We start from the raw sequence: 25,188 nt of genomic DNA on the forward strand, positions 1-25,188 counted from the left end.
AACGTAATACCATCTTCTCGGGGCTTGCCTGATCAACCGTTACTCCTTGTGTTTGAACCTCAATTCACTTCCCACAGGTTTGGGATAAATTTTCCACGGGCTTTTAAATTGACTTTCACAGTATAGACTTGCAAGTGAATATTCTCCAGGTTGTAGAGGAAGCACTTCTCTCATGATTTGCAAACATTTAGGGAGCATCTATGGTGTGCTTGGGGGCCCAGGGAAGGTTTGCAGAACAGACAGTGTGGTGCCATAGAGGACGTGGGTCTTTAGAAGCAGGCAGACTTGAACTTGAATGAATGCCAGCTCTGCTGGGCACTTGGGTGAGGTCTGCCCATCCTTAGCCTCGATCTCCTCCTTGGCTGGAGGGATGATGAGAGGGTAAATGAGATGACTTACATGAGGGTCCCTGATAGATAACAGGTACTGAAAAAATACCAGTATCCTGCCTGCCTTCTTTCCTTTCTTGACTACCAGTACTACCATCTGAGAGGGACAGGAGGCAAAAAGACCCACTTGAAGTTGAATAAAAAGCAAATATTCATGGGAATATAAAACTCTACATGTCCACAATAGAATCATGCACAGCGCACCACCAGAAAACCCATCTAAGCTAACATGAGGCTAATAAGTTTTGCAGAGTCCAGCTGGAGAGGCAAGGAGGATTTCTGAGGAGGGGAACATGGCAGAGCGGGGCTGGTCATACACAGCAAAGGCAAGTCTGCACAAAGGCCTTGGAGAAGGTGGGGAGCAAGAACGAATTGAAGCCATGCACTCCTGGAATCTTACAGAATTAGCACTTCAACCCATAGAATGTCAGATTATCCACCAATGTTATTAAGATCCCAAAATTATTTTTTTCCTTCTAAACTCCCAAAGTTGTGGGTTTTTACTATGTGGTGAACAGGAAGAATCTAGGTAATCTGGATTCTGCAACTGACTGACCATGGACAAGTTGCCTAATCTCAGGGCCTCCATTGTGTCACTTAGTATATGAAAACTCTGTATTAGATGATCTTTTTTTTTAAATTTTATTTATTTATTTGACAGAGAGAGATCACAAGTAGGCAGAGAGGCAGAGAGAAAGAGAGAGGAGGAAGCAGGCTCCCTGCCGAGCGGAGAGCCCGAGGCGGGGCTCAATCCCAGGATCCTGGGATCATGACCTGAGCCGAAGGCAGAGGCTTTAAACCACTGAGCCACCCAGGCGCCCCTGTATTGGATGATCTTACAGCCCTTTCCAGCTCCACATTCTATTTATGAAATATCACAAATAAGGTGGTTTGAATTCCATGGAAAGAAAGAGCAATGTATGTACCACATCATAACCCAGAACAGGTATGCAACATTCCAGAAAGATTCCTGATAATATGTGGCCAGTATTTGCAGTGTGTTTTGAAATTTACAAAGTGCATTTTATAGACAGTATTTCATGCAGTGGTCTCCTGGAATAACCATTATCATTTATGGGCTCTATCTATGTATCTTTGTACTTTCTTAGTACTTTGGCCTCCCCTTTCCTCCTCACAAGAGCCTGAATCTTCGGTTCAGATACAAGGAAGCAGACTGTCAGAAAGCTGAAGGGACATTCTCAACATTATTGGCAGACCTCAAAGCATCTCTGTTTATATTTTACTGCCTCTGCTATTGTTCATTTGGGTTGTTGGTGAGTTATATATTCTTACTCCCTTATTTGGCTGTCAGCATTTCTAAGGCGGCATTCCCAAAGTGTCATCCATAAAACACCAAGGCCAAAGAAATTGCATGAAAACAGATTTCATGGTAGTTAAGGAGATGACAGATAGATGGACGGGAGGGTGGATGGATGGATGGATGGATAGATGGATGGATGGATGGATGGTTGGATGGATGGTGGGTGGATGGATGGATAGAGAGAAAGGAAGATACCACACACTGCATGCCACTCTTAGATATTTCTCAATGAATAGTGAGAGAGACACTAAAAGCTAAAACACATCCTGCAGTAGAGATGTCTAGTCAACATTATTTAACCAAGAAATTCTCAAACTCATGTAACCGCCGAACCTCTTTTTTTTCACATAACACTAATTAATATCCCATGAAAAAAATCCCTCAGCAACTACTCTAAGCCTTCTTTCTCTAATTATCACAGCCGCATCCACACAACTAAAATAATCTTGCATTTTCTTACCTAGAACATTATGCAAAAATCCACAGACCAAATCCTATAGACTAGACAGTCGAGAAAACGAAGTATAGAAAAGTGGGGAAAGAGCGAAGAAAAAATTCAAAACCAAAGTAAGAGGAGGGAAAGCTAAAACCAAGCATGGTCCTTATAGTTGGCAATGAAAAAAAAAACAGTGGGTCGAAAAATTAAGGGAAGGTCTGCTTGGGTTGCCCCTCATGGCAGCTGAGGTATTGGAGAGCTTCTCCTCCAGCTGGGCTCCCCCTTTTCCTCTTCTTCACTGCCTTTTTTTCCTCCTTTTCACACAGCACTGCACCTGGAGTCATGCCTACCATGCCAGGGCATGGAGAAGTACAGCAGGTTACCCCGGGACCCCATGGCCCCTGGCAACCCCGTGGAATCAACAGGGCAGAGAGAGCATGCTCCCTCCTCACTACACCTCCACCCTCCTGCCTTTTGACTGGTGGTCAGGACATTTTCCCAATACCCTGACAACCACCTTCTCAACTCCCGGGTAACCACCTTCTCAACTCCCGGGTTTAAGAGTGATTGGAATCCAAGCAACAGGTCAGGTCAGTTTGGCATACAGGTGTCAGGCATCTAGAGTACCGGATCTCAGTACTCTCTGTCTGTGGGGCACTCTCTCTCAGCGGTAATTCTCCCATCCTGACTCTTTTCTTCTTTCCTATTTGAAAAGAGAGAGGTAGTGCCTCAGAGACACTGGTGTTTTCCTTCTCTTTCATCCTTCTCTGTGGAGAACTAAATTGGGCATTCTGGCTTCCGTACGGAGATAAGACATAGAAAGGTGCCATGTTGAGAATCTCTTCTTTCATGTGTAAGAGGAATCCACATGGCAAAGGTTCGGGTGCTCCTTAGAGTGGCCGTCCACTGGCAGGGCATTTCCCAGACCTTGGCCCCTTGGTGGGGATGCCTGTGAGGACAGAGATGAACGCAGTGGTTGGGAGAGCTCCCTGCATGTAGATGCTGATGGCTTTCTTCTGGGAACTAGTGGCTCTCATCTGAAAGCCCAGTTGGGCTCTGATCAATGCAACTTTCCAGCCCGACACATTTTGCCTGAACTGTCATTTCACTGGGATCAACCATCACTTAGTTTTCTACACCAGAAGAAATGGAACTGTCATAAAAGAGAAGTCAAGTCAGGGAGCTCCTTCTTTTCTCAGCTGGGCTCCATATCCTCCCCGAGGCTGGCCGCTCTTTCCAGAGTTGAGCTCTCTGTCGTTGCATTGTGAGGTTATGAATGTGGCATTTAAAGAGAACAAAGCAATGTTGAAGAGTTCAGAGAGGAGAAGATTTCAGAGAAACCCTCTCACTTCCCCCCAAAGAAAGCTCTCTTGAGTCTGGTTGTCTTGGAAACTTGTATGTTGTTAAATCAGAGGGAAAGTCAGTCATCTTGTGCCTCTGTCTGAGGTTTTAAAAATTAACATTCCTTAGTGTAATTACCACCTTCCGTATTTTGCACACTATGGAAAGAATTTGACCAATCTAGCGCTAGAAAACCAAATTGTCCTTGGAACCAACCTGGACAAGGCAGAAAGTTATTAAAGGCAGAAAGTAAATATGGGGTATTTTCCAAGCTCCCCCAGTGTAAATATCACCATGAATATATTTTAAGCATCTTTAAGGCACAACGTGCATACCATTTTCATTACTACTGGATTTCCTTAAGTGATAAAGGAGGTATCTTCATACGGGAAAGGCAGACCTCCATGTAATCAAATATTTTCAGGGCCATAGGGCCCTATTAATTCGCTGCCTTGTCTGACCCCCCTCCTTCTCCTTGGCTCACACAAGCAATGTCATCTCCAAATAGCTGTGGCCATGCCCACACTGTATTTTGTTCAATTCTTTTACAAACTCAATGGCAGTGGTTCCCAGCATTATCTGCACCTTGGGAATCCCCTGTGGGGATTTTTTTCTTCAATGCCAACACTTGGGCGAACCCAAGTGGGGTAAAGCATGGGCATCAGCATTCTTAAAGCAGCCCAAATGATTCCAACTTGAAGCAAGGGTTAAAGACAACTACCTATTGTCCTGTAAATAGGCTCCTAATTATTCATTACTAAAAAGCAAATTCCTACCTCTTATTCCTACAAAATGCCTTTTACATGAAATGTCCATTGCAGGAGTTGGTGCTAACTTTAATTCTATGATATAATAAAACTAGGTCTTCATTTCTAAGAAGATGGAGCCAGTGTTACTTCGACCCTCTCCCTCCCCAGATTCACAGCCCATCAGGAAATGAAAACAGCCATAAATGTACTTTGTTATCCACTGGAGCCTTTCCCAGACTCTGAAGTTGGGTTATTAGCCAATATTTGCAGAAGAATCTCATACCTTGTGATTCACCTCTGACACTCAAAATAGGAGAAATAAATAATCTTTTAACACCCTCTTGTTCCAAACAAGAACTATCTGCGACTGGCTGGGAGTTTATTAGATGTCCAGACTACTGCTAGATGATGTCTCATCCAATCTATACCTGGGCTTCTCAAGCTTTTCTTTGCATATGAATTCCCCTAGGACCTTGATAAATGTAGACTCAGATTCAGTAGCTCTGGGTTAGAGGGCCCACCCCAATTCTGCATTTCTAACCAGCTCAGGTGAGGCTGATGCACCTGGCCCTCTGCCCACATCTGGAGTAGCAAAGCTCAATGAACCTTATATGTCCCAATTTCTCTCTTCATGGCGAGGAAGTTAGAAGTAAGGACCTTTAAGAGGCAAGATTCAAACCAAAGTCTGTCTGACATAAGACCTTGTCTACTGTGTTCAACTGCCTCTTTTTAGTCTTTTTTTTTTTTCCATTGTGGATGTCCATCTGTTTGAAAAGATCTCATTTAAATCCATAATGATTTCTCACTTGCAGATGAAGATGGAGGTAATTGCACAGTTAGAAGAAAGGCTCTCTCCATCCCCTCTTTGGTCTGTCTTATAGCTCCTGATCTCAATTTCAATCTTATCATTGCTTGTGAACGGAAACTCTGAAGTTAGGGACGAGGGTACAGCCTCACATTCTTCTCTTTATTTGGTAAATCTACTAGTTTCTGTTGGAACCATTTCTACCCAACTGAAACTGAAGTACAAAGAGATTGAAATGCTCTGTGACCACCAAAAAATCAGAGCTGTAAAGTTGGTGGGTCTCATTCCAATTTTTAGGCCCAAGATCGCCTGGCTATATGACTGGGAAGCTCACCCCTTCCTATATCCCCACCATCTGTCATACAGCCACAGAATTGCACCTGAGACTCTGTTTCAGTGGGGGGCAAGGGAGTCTTCTACACCATCATTTCAAGAGCAAAAGCCAAAATCAATGTAAAATGGTAGCAAAATCATCCTCTAGATGTAGAAGCCATACAGAGTCAGAACATAGTCCTTTTTCCCTGATGAAAGTTCCAATAGTGTGTTTTGTGAAAGCTCCTTCCCGTCTTCATAGGAGTGTGGGAGTAGGGTACACAGTGACATTCACATCGAGCACTGTCTCTCCAGTCACATCTACTTTCCAAAATGGCTGTTTCCGTAAGAATGGAGAATTTGCTGTGTGATCATCAGGAGGGGTGCCATCATGGTGAAGTGATGTATTCTTCATAAAATGCAAGAGAAGTCTTCAAGAACATCCACCCGCTCGAGGTTCTTAGCACATCATTTTGGACTTCCTGTAAGTGGACATGTAAACCCAGTAGCCCAGGCAAATCCTTACCACTTGCCCCGGGTCTGCCTCTACCAGGTTGGACAGGCGGGTCTTGCTGATTAAATGGCTTTAGGAAAAAAATAATCTCATTAACATCTTCATTTTCAAGGAACAGAAGAAACCTAACAGAACTTGTGCAAATATTAGTCACTAGCCTTAGGATACACACATGAATGCGTGGATTGACCTAAAAGAAAACAAACAGGGGAATTAAGCTCTTAATCCCTGCCCACCCAAGTCCAATATGTGCATGGATGTGTATTTGCGTTAAAGCAACTGTATGCGTATTACGTAGACCATTTTTTTTTTCTTTTTGAGCAGTAAACACCTTTTTTACATCACCAATGATAGGAGGGAGGAAGATTTATTTGTCTTTCCAGCTTTGATTTTCCTCAGCAAGAACTCTAGCTTCTTGCCCTCTAGCGCGGGTCCATCTGCTCTGTGAGAGATGCGCTGGAGAAACTCGCCCTGCTGGAAACGTTCCTCCAGAAGACTGCCGATCTAGGCATTCTTTTGCCTTTCCACATATTTCTTCCAAATTTTCTTTGATTGTTTTTTGTTTAAAATCTCTTCCTCCTGGGCAGTCAGCGTGGCCCCCTTCTTGCAGCCCAGAGGCAGTGTGTAGTGGGGCTCCTACCACCATCAGAACGGGCACTTTCCTTGCGCACAATATGGTTCGTCACTGGTGCAGACCAGTTCCTTGTCGGAAGCATTGTAGACAACATCGGTAACCCTCGTTTTGCACTTACGATCCTCAGAGCCCCCGGGGATGTCCCCAACATCCACCCTCAAGGCACAGGACTTCTTCTGGCCTCCCTGAAAGCAGACGACGTGTATTTGGGCGGTGAGGCCCCATCTTAATGTTGGCACTGAGGCTTCCCAGCTCATACTTGGATTTCTCATGGTACGGCTTTCTCCCGTCCTCTGTCTTATCCTGAAAGAAACCCTTCACTCTCGGCGTTTGCTGCAAAAGACCTATTACGTAGGCTTTCCAGTCTTCCTAGTTACATGTATGTGTGTTCCACATCTGTGTGTGTATATATAATTGCGTTTATTCAATGTATGCACTGGCACATATTTACTTAATTTTTTTTTTTTTTTTTTGAACACCAACTCAGGGATTCTGTAGAGTGTCCACTTACAGGGTTATCCACGTAGTCTGGGCAGATCAGCGGAGTGTGAGCCCAAGGGGAGAAATGACATTGTCTGCGGTCTTCCTTTCTTTCCTCTTCTGCGTAGGAAGTTTTGGAGAGAATGACTAAGCAGTGCCAGAGATTATGAATTTGCTTAAGTGTGAATGGCTGATTGCCGCGTGCGGTGCTGGCCCTCCCCAAAGGTGATTGACTGGGGCTTCAGGTCTTCACACTCGATGCCTGGATTTGACTCGGAAAGTCTGCCAAGTCTTTTACTCGGAAATTTATCTTAATTAGATCTGAAAGACCTGCCACAGCAGAATAGTCACACCGATTAAAATGAAAAACAGGAGAAATTACTGATCAAATTAATCATAATGTCGGGTTACAGCTGTAGGTCTGATGTAATTTGCCACTCCAGTGAGTTACATCGGCCCGGCCCGGAAAGGGAGCTGGCTTTACGCTGATCCGTAACACCCGCCCGCTCCAGGCGCCCGGGCTGGAGGCTGATTCCATTCATTTTCCGGGCTGCCTCTGACCTCCCTGCTGCAACCAGAAACAAATCAGGCACCAAACAAACGGGGGTGGGGGGGCGGTGAGTGGGGAGGTAAGCCAGAAATGTTCTCTTATCCAAGTGATTGTACTACTTCAACATGGTGAGCTTTTAAAAGTTAGCGGGGCAGGCCAGGGGCTCTGTATCTAGTTGGGATTTTTGCTCTGGCTTTTTCCACTTAACCTCATCTTAGCTTTCCTTGCGGTGACCTGACATTGATTAGATGCAGAACGGGAATCAAAAGGTCATAGGACAAAATCTTTGGCTCTAAGCAATGAGAAAATTAGCCTTTAGAAAAATCTCCTTGCCAACAGGGCTCTACAACTAGGGCACGGATAGAACTAATCTAAAGTGTCCCAACAGAAGGGGAAGAAACCTCAGCTGTAAGAGCTGATTGTCCCCCAAGACGGTGTGGTCCTGGAACTCTAATTTTTAAATAAACACCACGTTTCTAAATTTTAAATAAACCCACGTGGTGTGTTAGGGTGGGGCAGGAGAGAGAAGTAGGTGAGTAGGTGGCTGTGCACTAACTTTTTTAAGAAAACAATTCAGAGTCCAGATTCTTTTCAACAGGAGCCTTGACACTGAGCAGTGATTCATTCAGTATTTACAAAACACATTGCCCTATTAGCAATGCAGAGAAGGCGCCCTAAAGGACATCCCGGTCTAGACTTTCCATTGGCAGACCTCAGAAGTTAGAATTTAGGAGCAATGTAGAACCTCTCTTCAACCAGGTCTGCTTTATCGGGGAGCTATGGACGCCTCACTTGGGGAGAGCCCTTTTAAAACAGAGGTGACTGGAAGGTACAGAGAAAGGAAGCTTCCTTCCCAATCAATGGTGAATAATATGTTTGGGGCACCACGTTCTTCCTCTTTGACCATATGATGGTGGCCCAAATCCCATCCAGTCATCCCTATACCAGATGCTTCTACCTTTTCATCCCCAGTGTGAAAAGGCCCCCATCCTGTCTTCATACCACCAGTAATAAATCGGGTACATTTTGTAAACGAGGGAGCTAGGCAGTCACAGAAGATAATGGTGGCCTTGGCGCTCAAGAGACTCTGCTTCCTGCACCTTTCTTTGGATCTTTATGAAGATTTAGGTGGGACAACGTGCCCAGATTGGGGGAGGATATAATAACCACATTTGGTGTGGTTATTACATGGGCTTAGTATCAGGTTTGTAACCTAAATTTTTAAAGAAAATAATAAAAGAGAATAGAAAATAACAAGACATCCTATCACAGGTAGTAAAGCTACATGTTTTTTCTTGAAGCTCCTATTTAAAGTATATACATATAGATACATGTATATAGTTCCAGATAGAGATACATATAGAGAGAGATTCGTTCATATATGTTTGTGTGTATTTCTATGTATGTATGTGTTAGATTGAGTTGTCAAGTGTATTTCTTACCATGAAGCAAGGTCAGAAGAATTTGAAGAACACTGTCCTGAAAAATCGAGCTCTTCAGGTAGGCAAAGGTGGGAATTCTTAAACATAGAATAGCGCAGGAAGCCAGGTTATTGGTGTTCCAACATACTGAAAGTGACGATGAGCTCCTCAACACTGACCGCCATCCCCAACAGTCAAAAAGGACCTGAACAGTTCTGCCATCCACTCCCAACCCTGCCACATACACAACATTGCAGGGGTCTTCAACGTTATACCATTGCCCCCATGGTGGAAAATTCACATAAAATTCATAGCTTAACAAACCTATTAAATGAGAAATGGAGCAACATATTTAAAAAGGACAAAGCAGTCCCGGGGAAAGTGAAGAAGCCATTCTAAAGAGAAAGTGGAAAGGGGAGGGGAGAGAGAATGCGGTGGGAAGGAAGCCCAGGACCCCACACTGATTTGGGTTCCTGGAACATTAATCAAGGGGAAAATACTGTCTTGAGAGTTACAGGATGGGAGCGGGGTCCATGGGCTCTGGTCAGAACACTCATGGGCTGGAGAGCTCCACATCCACAGTATCAGAAAATTTCTCGGTTCTCCTACCCTGGGGCAGAACTAGCATCATCCTCCCTGACCTGGTCTTCCTACTTCTGTTTCCTCCCTGATCCTATCCACTGGGCAAACCACGTCCAAGCTAACCTGCCTAAAAGAGCGCTTTGTTCCATCACCCTCATACTTAAAAAGCCCTCTTTGGGCCTTCTTATCCTGGGTGCTCTAGCCCTCCCTTCCACTCCATCTCCCGCTGACCCCCGCCCAGGACTCCCCCCACCTCCCAGGCCTCAGGTGCCTTGTGCAGTCCACCTCACTGGCTGTGCTGGGCCCCTGGCCATTACCAGGCATGCCTGTTCTCCTCACCACTGCCCTGCATGCTTCCCTACACTTCCCTGAACTTCCTACTCCCTACCTGGTTGTCCAGCCCTCAGTGAGTGCACTCCTCTCTGACTCACACATTACTTACTTACTTACTTGAATTATAAGCCCCTTAAGAACAGATACTATGTTTCACACCTCGGTACATCCCAGGACTGTCAACAATTGTTTTGGTGATTTCTCATGTCATAGCTACTTATTGCACAAATATGTTAGCTGCCTGTTATCCGACTACCTTAAATTTATTTGCAAAATTACTCCATGAGGATAACAAGTAGTACTTGTTATCTTCATGTTTGTTTCATTAGTAATGAAAGAAATGTTACCCATTTATTTTTATATTTAGAACAATGCCTCATACATAGTAAGGACTATGAAAACCTTAGATCTTGTTTTGAATGTGATTTCTTTTTTTTTTTTCCAAGTCCGTTTGTTTGTTTATTTATTTATTTTAGTAATCTCTACACCCAACATGGGACTTGAACTCACAACCCCAAGATCAAGAGTCATGTGTTCTTCCAACTAAGCCAGCAGGCACCCCTATGATTATGATTTCTTTGAAATGGTTCTAACACTGTTGTTCTTTGCAGTGTCTTCTCAGTGGGCTTGGGGAAATCCAGAACTTCATTTAGACTGTTTCAAATCAGCTTCTTTGCTTTGGCGGGAAATGTTCATCAAAGCAAGGACACCATTTTCCATTTAATCTTCTGTTTCCTTCTCCCTCATCTCAATGACCCATGGTGGTTCTTGATAATAGAGAGAAATGCAGGCCTTCTTAGTATTTTATAGATCTGATTCATCTGGGAGTTAAGTCATATTTTCCAAAGCATAAAAGTATTATAAAACAGATAGAAAGATCCAAGGAAGATGAAAGGGAATCTCCCACCAAGGGTGTACTTCAGGCCCCCAACATGGATACCAGAGACTCTCATGTGACATGCTGTGCTGCCCAAACCCCACTGGTACAGAATCTCCCAGTAGAAAAATGATGATCCAGTTTAAAAATGAAAATACCATTGAGCTTTTCGTGCCAGGAACTGTGGTAGGTGTTTTGTCTCTGTTTTCCTACTTATGCCTTACAATCACTTATAGTAGTAAGAAAACCAAGACTTAGAGAAGCCAGTAATTCACCAAAAGCCCACAGCTTCTTAGAGGTGGGGCTGGGATTTGAGTCCAGAGTGTCTGGCTCCAACCTGGGGGATGTCAAATAATCTTTTCACTGGGATGGTCTCTGTATGCCTGTTGTCCAGTGTAATTGCTAATAGAACCCATTTCACACTCAGAACTGTCATGGTTTGGACAATAAATCATTGGAGTCCCTTCTCCCAAGCTCTGCTCTCTATGTCACCTCCAACATTTGTCCAAACTACCTCTACCTGTTTTCACCTCACGGGTGAAATTGTTCGGCCATAAAAGCTAAGGCATTTGGATGTCATCTTAATTTAGTGAAAAGATGGAATTAGTCATTTTTAGAAATATGTTGTGTTCTTTCTACTTGGCAACTTTAATAATTTTTCAAATACAATCTTATTTGAGACGAGAGAATCTTTGGATGAGGGCCACAGGAGACACCTTCTTTTCCCAAATGATTTGGAAAAACCTAACTGGGATGGTTCTTGGATCCTGGCTGAGGTGACTAACACCATGCTAACAGAATTGTAATTTAGAACAGAAAGCTTTACCAACCATCTCCTAAAAGATGATGTTCAATGAGATGTTCAACACAACAACAAACCACCTCCCAAAGATGGTGTTCAACATATATTATAAGGAGAGGAAAAGAACTCACACTCACATGCACAAAAAAAGAACTAATAATTTTTAAAAAGATTTTATTTGTTTATTTACTTAGAGAGAGAACATGCACATGTACATGGGGCAAGAGGCCAAAGGAGAGGGACAGAAAGAACCTCAAGCAAACTCCATGCTGAGTGTGGAGCTCAATGTGGGGCTCCATTTCACCACCCTGAGGTCATGACCTGAGCCAAAAATCAAGAGTTAGACACTTAGCTGACTGAGCCACTTAGGCATCCCAGAACTAATGATTTTTAAAATCAAGGTGAATGGGAGCCAAAAATGCAATATTATTAAAAGATTTGCAGGTGACATGGAGGGGAAGGGGTACAACATTTCCTTAATGAAAGTGGGGGCTCCAGAGTACTGATTGCTCCAGCCTCTCTCATTTAGGTGGGCCTGGAGGGTGCTTCAGAGAAGCCATAATTCCCAGATTGGCCACACATCAAAACCACATGGGAAGTTTCTGTAGCAAGTAAATCATAAGAAAGAGAGAGAAAGAGAGATTGAAATGAAGGACTAGAGGAGGTTGGACATGTAGATCAAAAGATACCGCAAAGAATTTCATGATGTGGGCTTTGTTTAGATTACAGTTCACACAAAGGTGGAAAGGAAAAAGAATAACATTTATGAGGCAGTTGGAAATATGGCTGCTGATGGGATGTCTGATCATGTTTAGGGATTATTTTTAATATTTGTAGGTGTAATGGTGGTATGTAGTTATATTTTTAGGAGTGTTTTCTGAAGATACATACTTAAATACAGATGAAATGGTAGGATGTATAGATTTTCCTCAGATGATGTGCGGAGGAAGAAAATAATACTGGTGGAGGTTGTTGTGTAGAGTATGGATAAAAGAAGATTGGCCATGAGCTGATAAGTATTGAAGCTGGGTGATGGGTCCATGGGAGTTCATGATAGCATTGTGTCTTCTTTTACATGTGTTTAAAATTTTCCATAGGAAAAAATAAAGAAAGAAGTTTAAATGACTTGAGGATTCTTTAATAATATAGATTCCCTTCACTCCACCCAACAACTACAAGATCAGAATCTCTGGGGTGAAGCCAGTGATTTTGATGATCAAAGAAGTTGAAGAACTCTTGCCCTATGGAACTATAAACAGTTTCTTAGATCAGGATAGGTTGGCCAAGGCTCAGGGCAATATACAGATGAAAAATGGTTGATGGGTTGAAACACAGCATCTTAAGAAACAGTTTTTTTCAAGTGAAAGATTGAAAAAGTGAAGATAGTTATTAATATCTGATGAAATATAAGAATAGGAAGGGTACTAGGAAACTAAAGATAGAAAAGATCTTTCCAGTTCTCAAAAAGAAAAAGAAAATGGGAGGGCTTCTTCTTCAGTGAGGTAGATTGAATATGAACATTTATCTCTATACATCTTCTGGGAACTGCACTAAAACAATACTCAAGGAAAAATTTTTTTAATCATATAAATCCAAAAGGACAAAGAGAAGTGTAGAAAAGACAACAGTGGGCAAGTAATGTCAACCAAATTCTGGAGAAGCAGGTGGAGGAGATAACCAAGCTGAGAAAGCTAAACACCAAGGGTCTGAAAGGGACACAGCAAGAAGCAAGGCAGCACTTGGGGGTTGCAGACGCCAGGTGCCATGGAAGATGGGGATGGCAAGCCATGTTGCTGAAAACAAGGACATAAGTTAATGACTGCATAATGAACAGTTAGACCTTCAGCTGCTTCCCCAATCCAAGCAGGCAGGCAACTATCCTTCTAACAGCTTTATGTATGAGAAATTGAAACAAGAGACCCTCTAGACTGGAGATATAGGTCTGACTGGCTGCATGCTGGAGAGAGCTCCTTACTGCTGACCAGGGCATCAAAGGGGAAGTCTATAACCTGAATGATAAAACCTGGCCTCCCTGGGCCACTTACATGGTACACAGATGCTCGAGTATGCAGGCATCTCACTGCCTTCCCACCTCAACCACCCCAGGTAATTGGTGGATTTTTCTCTGGAGGAACCTGACCACTAATCAGAGAGAGAAAAGACTCAGTTATCAATATTTGCCATCTCCAACATCGTCAGGTCCCTGCTATATTTTTTTTTTTAAAGATTTTATTTATTTGACAGACAGAGATCACAAGCAGGCAGAGAGGCAGGCAGAGAGAGAGGAAGGGAAGCAGGCTCCCCGCCGAGCAAGAGAGCCCGACGCGGGGCTCAATCACAGGATCCCGGGATCATGACCCGAGCTGAAGGCAGAGGCCCCAACCCACTGAGCCACCCAGGCGCCCCCCCCTGCTATATTTTTATATGTGAAAAGACAACAAAGAATTACTAAATTTTTGAGAAATGCCTTTGTCTGAAATCAGAAACAAAAACAAATGAGAGGAGACATTTGTTGGAAATAGAAGCAGTAGAGGAAGGAGAACAATTCTATAAAAATGTTAAAACTAATATCCTATAGAATATCCATAGAGATCATGTATCCACAAAACATGTAATAGGTGCAGTACACACAGAACACTTAAAAATAATTCAGGAGATAGATAATAGTTAAAATAATTATAGCAGAAATAAAAATTCAGTAGAAGGTTTAGAAAATAAAGAAAATCTGTCAGAATGTAGAACAAAAAGACAAAAAAGAGAACAAATTAGTAAAACAAGGAGAAAATGGCAAATCAATCCAGGAGATCTAACTTCTGACTAACAGAATTACAGAATCCAAAGCAGGGAGGGGAGAGAGAGAGAGAAAAAATTATCAAAGAAATAATCCAAGAAAACTTCCCAGACTTGAAGGATATTACCTCATTGAAAGTCTCACTGAGTAAATAACCTAATGAATGAAAACAAAACAAAACAAAACACCTGAAATGTATCATTGTGAATATTTTCCAGGGGAGAATAGATAAAATACAAGGAATCAAGAATCAGAATAACACTGGGTTTCCATAGCAATTATTGAAGCTGGAAGACAATGAAGCTGGAATAATTTTCCTCAAAACTTTGAGGGAAAATGGTTTTTAGCTTGTATTTAATATACTACTGAGCAACCAATCAAAGATAAGAGTAAACTAACGATCCAGGTGTAGAGTCTCTGGAAAATTTGTCTCAAGTTGATCTGTCAAGCATTCATCATCAATGTTAACTGAAAACGTTCCACCAAGACAAGAGAGTAGGCCAAAGGACAGGAAGATTGGAGCTTTACCATCAAAAGGGCCATGAAGGAACCCCCAGGCTGATAGTTACATAGCAGGCTTAGAAAGCAACCAGTTTCCACTGGGGCAGAACATTGAGGACTCTAGAAATGTTGTCCCTGGAGAAGAGACAGGGGAGGGGGAGGGAAGGGAGCAGATGAGAAACCAAGAGAACACCTGGTATGGTTAACCTAAAGGAAAGCAGTGTTCATCATTCTTGAGATGAGTTTGGGAAGAATTATGAATAGAAAGAAAGAAAACTAAGCAAACAGAAATACAATGACTAACTTTGATAAGAGCAAAACCTTTTACAAGGAAGGAGAAAAAAAAAAGAGAGGTAAACAGAACTTTTGTAGTCCCCCAAAAGAAGTTCTGATTAAATCAGAAATTCTGTTGTCAGAACAAAGGGACTCAGGAGGAGGGGAAATAGGGAGTGGGTGCGTCGGTGTTCAATTCTCACCTTCCACACTAGAAGTCAATCACTAGTGCCCCAAACTGGCAAATCAAGAAAAACAATGAAGCTATTATTTAGAAATAGGGGAGGCAAATCCCAAAAGGAACATTTAAAAGATTTTGGAGAACATGGGGAATTTGGTTTTAGGAGTAACGAGGCTTGAGTTACACAAGTTCAGTGTATTTCAGTGTTCGACTTTCTACACCAAGACCCTGCGTGTTTATCAATCCCTCTGCCTGGACACTTTCCCCCTAGATATCCAGCTTGTTCCCTCACTTTATTCAAGTCTTGCCTTACATTTTGCCTCATCAGGGAGTCCTTCCCACACGATCTTATATAAAATTGCACACAAGACACCTCTGCTCCTTCATCATTCTTCAGAGGTCTTATTGCTACCTGATACGCTATATATTTATTTGATGACTTGCTTGTCTTTTTTCTTCTTTCGACTAGAATGGAAATTTCATAATCACAAGACTTTGTCCCATTCACTGCTACAATCCAGCAAGAGTCAAGTGCCCACACTGGTAGACCTAGGACTATAGGGGCAATCTCTAGAAAACAGAGCTTCCTAGGAGATATACGCACAGAGGGGTGTGCTGTTGGGAAAGCCAGCGAGATGTCCCTCTCAGAGAAGGGGTAGCCACTTCAGAGGTTCTCTTGTAGAGACGTTGGACCAGAGGAGCCTGATGATCCCGTCCAGTTCTCAGATCCTGTGATCAGTCCTGAGGACAGAACAAAAGAGAATGTTATACTTCTCCATAAAAGCAGGGTATGAGAGGATGATGCTTTTATCATCAGCTGGACTAAACTTTGCAATGCGCAATGGAGGAAAGTTAAAATATCTTCCTGGCAATGCTTTGAACTCAAGTTCAAGTGCTGAACCTGGCTCAAGACTTACTGCATGGGTTTGGTTTAATTCATCTATGAGTCTTATTTGCCTCTGTATCCTGCAAGCTTCACTTGGAATCTAGAACCTGGGTCATCTTTAAGATGACCAGCTGAATGCCATGAAGTTCTGAGATTAGTTTGCTCCTGGGAGGACTCTCATAAGGAAATGCATGTCATTTTTTCCAGGTTTAGTATGAGAGGAGAGAGAAGAAAACTAAAGCAAATGTCCAGAAGTGTGTCAGGCGGTATATTAAGGATTTCCCCTGTTTGGTTTTAGAAAGGGAGGCACCATTTCATTGCTCTGGCTTCTCATTGGCCCCAAGTATTACACATGATGTGTGGAGAGAAACGCCATGTAACTCAACAAAATACTCCTATATTTTTAAGGATTCTGTGGATTTCTTATAGAAAAATCTTTAATTATAAAAGTTTATAGTTTGTAGATTTTTCCAACTCAGACTATAAACAGCCTTTGTATTGGAATATTTTTTATATGAAACATCTGCTCTCAGCCCTAATTGGCACAAATCGGAAAATTGATATATTCAGGTCTTCAGTGCTTAAATTATCACATTCCTAGACCAGAGAGACAGGGAGGGAGAAATTGGGAAAGAAAAAAAACTGGAGGAATGAAATCTTGTTTTATCTTTTGGATACCCGGCGCTTTCTGTAACAGCCAATCAGAGTGCTGTGTCAAAGACACTGATGAGAGGTTTCCCAAAGTTAATTTTTCTCATAATACAATAACCAAATTTGTTTTAACACTTGAAAAGGCCCATCCATACTAAAAAGAATCAGTTGCTTAATCCTAAAATTAAAGGTTATTGCATGCAAGAGAAAATAATTACATGCTCAAAGTATGGAAAAAAGAAAACTTTTTTTAATATGTAGGTATTTGTGTAATTAAAGACTAATCAAGCATGAAGGGCTGCTGACTAAACCAGAAAATGAGATTGTTGGCAAGCAATATTGTAATGTAAATGCCATTTTTGTTTAACTACTAAGAAGCTAGAGAAATGATATCCTGAACAGATTAAAAGCAAACAGCATTGATAATAAATATTTATCAGATTTCAAATGCAACACAGAGGATTTTTGTATTTCACGTGCAAGATTGGCTTGCGGGGAAGTTTCCAGGTACTTTTCAAGGGAGTAGTTAATGTCCTTATTTAGAATTGCATTTCCAGATAGGATCTTCATTGTCTGTGAGAGGACCTGTGAAATAGGAGCCAAGGCCAAGTGTCCCTCAATGCCATTCTTTACCAATTAGATTTTGTTGATTAGTATTAGTTACTGAGTATCAGCCAAAGACTTTCTCATGAATACCCTGGATGTATTCTTAGAGATGAGTTACAAGCAAGGCACAGATGTGAACGAAACAGAAACGATTTCTGTAAACTCCAGGTACCTAATCTTTGAAGTCACATAGAAACGTTCTGAGACTTTCTACAACTGTGAAATGTTACAAGGCACGCTCGTTTGTCATGAGGATTAAATAAACAAAGGTGCTAAAGTGCCTTTCAGGAAGTAGAACGCAGTAGTCACTCAGCGCATCTGAGTTTGGCTCCCTCCCTCCCTTCTTCTCTGCTGACTGGTTCAACCCAACCACCCCACCCGTCTGTTCTCACCAAGACAGTGTTGCCTTTGGAGATGCTGCCAAGACATCTGATTCTTCCTTCTGAGTGTGCACTGAGAGCCTGACCAAATCCGAGCTCCCAGCACTCCTGAGACGCAAGAGTCCTCTAACGTATGGGGAGTAGGGGTTTTTCTCTCAGCCTGAAGGAACCCAGTAACACAACAGGAAAGAGCATACCACAAAGAGACCAAAGATCCTAATCTAATGAAGCCCTCACTGGAAAACTTCCTTTCCCTTTGTAGGTGGTGATTTCCCTGTATTCGACTGGGCTCAGCCTGATTTGTCTCATAAATCAAGACTTGCTGCAAAATGTAGGTGGAGCTCTGAAAAGCCAACTTCTTGACCTCCTGATAAAAATATGAATTAATTAATCAAAAGCAGCTTTTAAAACCCAAGTGTTGTGCACAGCAAGTAGGCTGTTTTCCTTCTACCACAAAGCATAATTATAGATAAGTTTTCAGGAGAAGAGGCAAGACTGTCATTTTTTTACCTTCAAAAACAGTACAAAATTCACTTTTTGGTTTCTAAATTAGAATCTGTCACTTTGACTGCCTCTGTTTCTTTTGGGTGTACTGCACACGGTATGTGATCCAGAAAGTAGAAAGCTTGCAGACCTACTAAAATGCAGTGGGGGATTTTCAGAAAAAGATTATTGAGTGACAATATGATAGCCTTCAGGCTTGCTGCTAGAAATTTTTATTTAACTTATTTTGTCCCTAATGTGGTAGTAACATGTACCTATTTTCTGAAGATTGCAGAACACATCATCAAATGACAGTTCAAAAAACATTTTAAAGTTTATTCTCTCCCTTTTTATGTAACTTAGTTGAGAGCCAGGAAACAGCACTAAAAGATGTGTTTCTCTCACCACGTCGCCCGGCTCACACAGTTTGAAAGGGTCACCGTGAAATTGCCAGTTCTTGAGTCTGAAGAAAGAACATCCACAAATGTTTGAGCTCTGGTTTTAGAGAGGACCTGAGGTTATTTGCAGAAATGAGTGGGTCAGGCAATGGGGAAAAGCCCATAGAAAGTGTCTCTGTCACATAGAGACAGCACGTCCTTCACCGGCTGCCAGGGGACAAAGTACTGAGCCATGCGGGACAGTTCTTGACTCCCTCTGGGTACCATCCCCTGGTGGCAGTGTCTGAGAACGTGTTTGTTCACTCAGCCTCCATCTCTATAGCAGTCTTTGCCTCCCTTGTCTGCAAATATGAGTTCCTGTTTTGGAGAGTCCAAACAAAATTATAATCTAGTCTTCAATTGCTTAAAAAATACCCTCCACTAAAAATATATCTTGAAGCTTCCACTCCTGCCCAAAACTCAGAGAACATGCGTTTAGTCAATGCCATTTTATTTCCTATTGAAATCTATCAACTTCCAGGAAAAAAAGGAAGAGGGGAGAGGAGGAAATGAAAATGTTTATTGCAACACATATAAGAGTTGAGTAGCCCAGGAAAGAACCTCCCAGGTTTGACTTGGGAGGTCTCTCCTTTCTGGGCATGTCTGCTTAGAAGGATAGCAAATCCAGAAGGATTCATGTGGTACTGAGATTCACAGAGTATTCTGGGATTCTGTGGCAAGCTAACCCAGACCTTTACATCTGGGGAACTTTTTTCAGGTTCCTTATTAGATTTCTCATGCCACTCAAATCCTTTAAGTCATGCATTCATTTATTCAATAATGATGCCTTGAGCATCTACAGATGTTGGGAGAGAACCTGCCAACATATGGAGAGTATGGGCTCCAGGGGAGAGACCAGGACAGAGCCCTGAGGTAGGAGGGTGCTGGGCTGATTCCAGAAAGAGCAGAAAGGGCAACAAGACTACAGTCTTGAGTGAGGGTGGTAGTAGCAGCAGATGGGGCCATAAAGGAAGCAGGGACCAGATGATCTTGGAGCCTGTATGCCACTGCTAGGATGTCAGCAATCACCTTGAATGAATCAGGACCCTCTCAGGGGAAGAGACTGTGGGGTCTCAAAAGCAAAAATGGGGAGTCCAGTTAGGAGGCTACTGCACTGATTTCAACAGGGTGACAAGGTCTTGTACCAAGTTGGATGAGGTAGAGATGGTGCAAAGTAATCAAACTGCATGTAGTATGAAGAAGAACTGACAGGATTCATTAAAGGACTGGCTTTGATGTGTAAGAAAAGGACAGGAGGTCAAGGTTGTCTCCAATGACTTTGGTCTATGCAACGGGAGGCGTGGAGCTTCCACATGGGGAAGCCGATAGGATGAAGAGGTTTGGGGACATGTTTGGGTTTTGGCATGTCAGTCTTGGGCAGGTTATATTCAAGAGCTACTAAATGTCTCGGAGAAAAGGTTGAGAAAGCAGGTGGATCTCAAGTTCTAGAGAAAGGTCCATGTTGGAGATAAATTTGGGAGTTCATTGGTGTTCCCCTGGTATTTTAAAGCCATAACCCTGAACCAGATCACCCAAAGGGTGGGCCCAGATAGAAAAGAGGTTCAAGCATTTCTGAAGCACCTAATATGAAAAATTCCTACAAAGGAAAAAAAATCAGCCAAAGAGACTAAGAAGAGGTCAAGGAGGAAGGAAGGGAGAAGCACTCAGAAGCTGAAGTAAATCTATACTTCCAGGAAGGAGTGATCAACAGTGCCAGCTAGTTTTGACAGATCAAGTAAGAGGGGAGCTGAGAATAAACATTGGAGCTAGCATGTGGAGGGAAGCAGTGCCCTTGACAAGAGCTTCTGAGGGGTGGTGGTAAGGGATTGCAGGGATTAAAGTGGATACAAAAAAAAAAAAAAAGGGGACAAAAAGAGAAGAGTTGGCGGCATTGAGAATGGACAACTCTTTCCAAGCACCTTCTCTGAAAGGAAGCAACTGGTGCACTAGCTGGAGGGGGGTGGTCAAGATGGGTCTGTTTTTTTTAAGATGGAAATTGAAACATCTTGCTTACAGGCAGATGGTAGTGATCCAATAGAGAGGGGCATTTGATGAAACAAATCAGGGGTATTCTGGAAGCGGGGGGGGAGGCATGGGATCTGTTGCACATAGAACATCAAGATAGCACAGGAAAAGGTTGGCTATTCATCACCCCCAAAGAAATAACTTCCTCTTGATAGCTGAGTTTTCCCAGAAGAGCTAAGGGTTAAACCTTTTAGTGCCAGAACTATAAAACTTGGAAAATATAAATCACTTAAAAGCATTTTACTCCCATCCCCTGCCTTCTTAAACAAAGTATCATCATAATAAAAATCTTCTATTTGTATCATGCCTCGTGGTTTACAAAGTACTTTCACAAACATTATCTCCTATTATCTACCAACATCCCAGCAAAGTGGGCATTTCACAGATTTGACAGATTGGTGAGATGGATAGTCGCAGGGGTGTGTTTTGCCAGGTATGGATGAAAGGGAACATAACTGCGACTTCCTGATGATGTTGGATCATTATTGTCAATATAAATTATATATGTTCTGGGAAAGCAAGACTCTTGTGCACTGTAAGACAACATCATGAAGGATCAAACTGGGTGGACAGACAGCAAGGGCTGTCAGAGACCGAGAAAGGAGCCAGCTGAAGAGGGAAATGTCTGAGAGGACTTTCTGGATGTGGTGGAACTTGAGCAAGGCTCCAAAGTTTAGTAGATTTTAGAAGGGCAGGAAAATCCAGAGGAAGACATAGTAAGTAAACATGCTGCTGAATGTTTGCATAGTAGTTTTTTCATTTAAATGGTCTCTACTTTGTGGCAGATAGGCACCACCACGTTGGCCAGTTGTGCCCTCTGTACTTGACTGGGCCATCGTGCCCAGATATGTGCTCAAACGTTATTGTGTATGTTTCCATGAGAGTGTTTCTGGAAGGAATATACAGTTAAATCAGTAGGCTTTTAGTGAAGCAGAGTTCTTTCCATGCTGTGGGTGGGCCACATCCAATCAGTTGAAGGCCTGAAGAGAACAAAGGACTGACCTCCCCTGAGCAAGAGGGAATTCTGCAGCAGATTCCAACTTGAACTTCAACATCACCTTCTCCCTGGATCTCCATCTTGCCAGCCTACCCTGCAGATTTTGGACTCATCATCCTCTATATTTGCATGAACCAATTCTGTAAAACAAATCTATCTGTTTATCTATCTCTGTCTCTAGATAGATAGATAGATAGATAGATATAGGTATATAGAGATAGAGACAGACACACACACACACACACACACACACACACACACACACACATTCTGTTGGTTCTGTTTTTCTGGAGAATCTGACCATCCTGTCCCTTTCTCATGGATTATATGAAGACAGAAGGGGTACAGTTCTTCTCCAGACCTGTGGGAGAATGGAGGAAGTCTTTCCCATAAAGTCAATAGGATCACAGACATTGCTTTATTTATTGGGGCAAAAGAATCCAAAGTCTGGCGAGTGATTCTCAGAGTGCATTCTGGGCGTAACCCAGTCCTAGAGTGTTAGAAGCCCCATCTTTCATCCCTTGCTCTTCTGCAGTGGGTCTGTTATCTCTTTCCCCTGCGGTTACCCTCTGTCATTTGACTCCACTGATAATTCCTCCAAGCACTCAAGCTAGGTGGATGATTGGCCAAACTAACCAGCTAGTTCAGGTTCAACCATGGGCTTGTTGTTATACTGCAGGAGTTGGCAAACATTTTATGTAAAGGGATAAGTAGAAAATGCTTTAGGCTTTGTGTGTTGAGGAAAAATTGGGGATACTTTTATGTGCTTATATAATAACAAGGGTAAACAGATTTCCACAGATTTCTTATTGGTGAAATCCAAAATATTGTAACAGTAGCTGAATAGAATTTTTTAATATAGGCTCCGAATGAGAACAGAATTCTGGTATTTTTCTGAGGGAGGTGTATTAGCTAGAGCTCTCCAGAGAAACAGACCAATAGGGCTGTATTTTCATATATATATGTATATATGACTTACCCCAGGAAATCACTTCATGTGATCATGGAAGCTGGCAAATCCAAATTTGCAGAGCTGATGTCCCAACAGGAGTCCAAAGGGCAACAGGCAAGAGAATTCCCTCTTACTCAGAGGAAGTTCAGCTCTTGGTCTAGTCAGGCCTTCAACGAATTGGGAAATGCCCACCCACATTGAGAAGAGAAGTCTGCTTGATTCAAAGCCCACTTATGTAAATGTAAATCATCTAAAAACACCCTCACAGAAATATCCAGAATAAGTTTGACCAACTATCTGAGGCACCTTGTGGCCTAGTCAAGTTGACACATAAAGTTAGCCATCACAGGGGGATAATGTTTCGTTAACTGGAGGGCAAAATTAGTGTTCCTCCTCATCAAGGCAATGGTAAGTGTTCATCTGTAAAAACCATTCTTGGATTGTGGACTAAATTCAGTCTATGAGCAACAGTTTGCCAATAATTGCTATCGAATAATATTTTAATAATAATAATGACAGCACCCCGCCCCACCAAACAAGGAAGGTAGTGAGTTGAGAGTTGGTGTGGTGAATAATGGTTAGGAGAGGAGGCTGAAACCTGACAGTCTGTGCTGGGATCCTGACTTCTCACTGTGAGCTCAGGACTTTAGGCACGTTCCTTAACCCCTCTGTGCTTCTGGTTTTCTGCTTTCAAAGATGCAAATAAAAGTATCTACCTCATTAGCTTCCTGTGGACACAAAAGGAGTTAGTTGTCTGTAAAGTCCTTAGAAAAACTTTGCCTGATACAGAGTGAGCACTGCCCAAGTGCTAGATGTGAAGCTGATGCTGGCCAGGATCATGGAAGAAGGAAGGCCATGAAGAAGATGGCCAGTGAGTCCTCATGATGCCAGGGCCCTGAGTAGTTTCCACAGGCTGGGAGTGCTGCTCAGAAACTGGTTGCCTTCTGAGACTGGCCAAGCCTGCCAAACGTAGCAAGCCAAATGTGGGACTTCCACTGGAATTCCAAGCACCGAGAGTCATGGTCTTGGGTTACAGTTCACTCAGCAAGATTATGAGTGTTTCTTTTACTCTGGAGACCCTACGATCTGGAGGACTGTGAGCTGGGAGAGATGTGGGGGCAAGGGAAGGAGAAAGTTGGCACTTGAGCTCAGAGGTGATTCAGAACCCAGCACACAGGAGATGAAGACCTGCCTACCTAGTAGTCTTAGTTAACTGTGAGTTTACTGGAGAAGTAATAATTTTACAAAGAGGGTGGGAATTGGTGTCCTTATTGAATAAAGAATAAGTTCCAGATTTACATTCATTGATTTCCTATCCAGTTTCTATCTATGTTCATCACGTTGAATTTCTCCTTAGTATCCAAAAATGAAGCCATGGGGGAAATAGATGTATCTATGCGTCTGAGCCCCTATAATGCCACGACTTTGAAATGCGGCCAACTTTTTCTAGATCTTAACCCTTAATCGTACTCATTCTGAAGAGAATTTTTAAAAAGAGAGAGAATAGATTCTGAAAAACAAAAAGATCTAGGCTTATTGCTTTGATGAAGATTTGCCACCCATGACCCTTTAAATATTGAACTTGGACTATAAAAATATCACTTGTTATTGATCACATGGTTATTAAAGCCAGTCAAATGCTGAATTTATATGTCAAACACTTGTAATATTTCCTGTAAATATTAGGGCAAAGGGAAACGATGATAATGCCACCGTGAAGAGTCACATCAGATTTGTTCAACTTTACATAACTGAGAAATAATAAAAGTGTCATCAAGAATTTCATTATATACGCCAAGCACTTGTCAAAACCTGCTGCACATCATTTATGCATGTGTACGTGCCGGTGGATGAGCCCAGAAAGCGTGCACACGCATGTCCTCTAGAGGAGAATGTATGGGGGAGCCATCTGTTTGCCTGTCCACCTACGCTGGGCCCATGCCTCTCAGCGTCTGATAGCTGCTCGGAATTTGCAACAGGCCCTGCACACAGACACGTGTGGGTTCGCTTTCCTTGCATTCCAATCTGCTATGGAGGGCTGACCAGCTCTCTGGGTCTGGAGGAAAGCCTTAGAACTCAAGTCAACAAATAATACTAATCACGGGCTTGGAGCTGATCCTTAAATCCCCTCTGATTCTCGAAGTTCTGCCTCGTTCTATTCAAGAATGCTTCTGAGGAGAGATCAGCCATCATGATCCTGAGATCTCTTGTGTTTTCCCAAGACAACTTTCCATATAAGCAAATATTTTCGCGCGGGTGACAGGAAGGAACCATTAGTCAACCACGGGTGTCTTCCCTGGGAGTCTTCGATTGGAGGCCCAGGGCAGGCCCATGAACGGAGCAGTGTGTAGGCATTTCTAATGGCATTTTGATGTACATGCACGAAATTGATGTCAGACAGATCATTGTAAAGTCCCAAACAGTGGAATATTGAGGACATTTTCAGGTGGCAGTCAGATTCTGGCTGGGTGAGCCCAGT

The 25,188-nt window shown here is 42.6% G+C and overlaps 1 protein-coding gene and 1 pseudogene across 1 annotated transcript in view; one reads left to right on the top strand and one right to left on the bottom strand.

Moving 5' to 3' along the window:
* Positions 1-25,188, top strand: part of LOC111157058 (POU class 6 homeobox 2) — a 364,879-nt gene that overhangs the window by 261,767 nt on the left and 77,924 nt on the right. The window lies entirely within an intron of this gene.
* LOC111156984 lies at positions 6,204-9,137 on the bottom strand (annotated as a pseudogene).

This window comes from Enhydra lutris, unplaced genomic scaffold, assembly GCF_002288905.1.
Source record: "Enhydra lutris kenyoni isolate GAN:26980312 unplaced genomic scaffold, ASM228890v2 scaffoldscaffold51, whole genome shotgun sequence".
In the NCBI taxonomy this organism is placed as follows: Eukaryota; Metazoa; Chordata; class Mammalia; order Carnivora; family Mustelidae; genus Enhydra; species Enhydra lutris.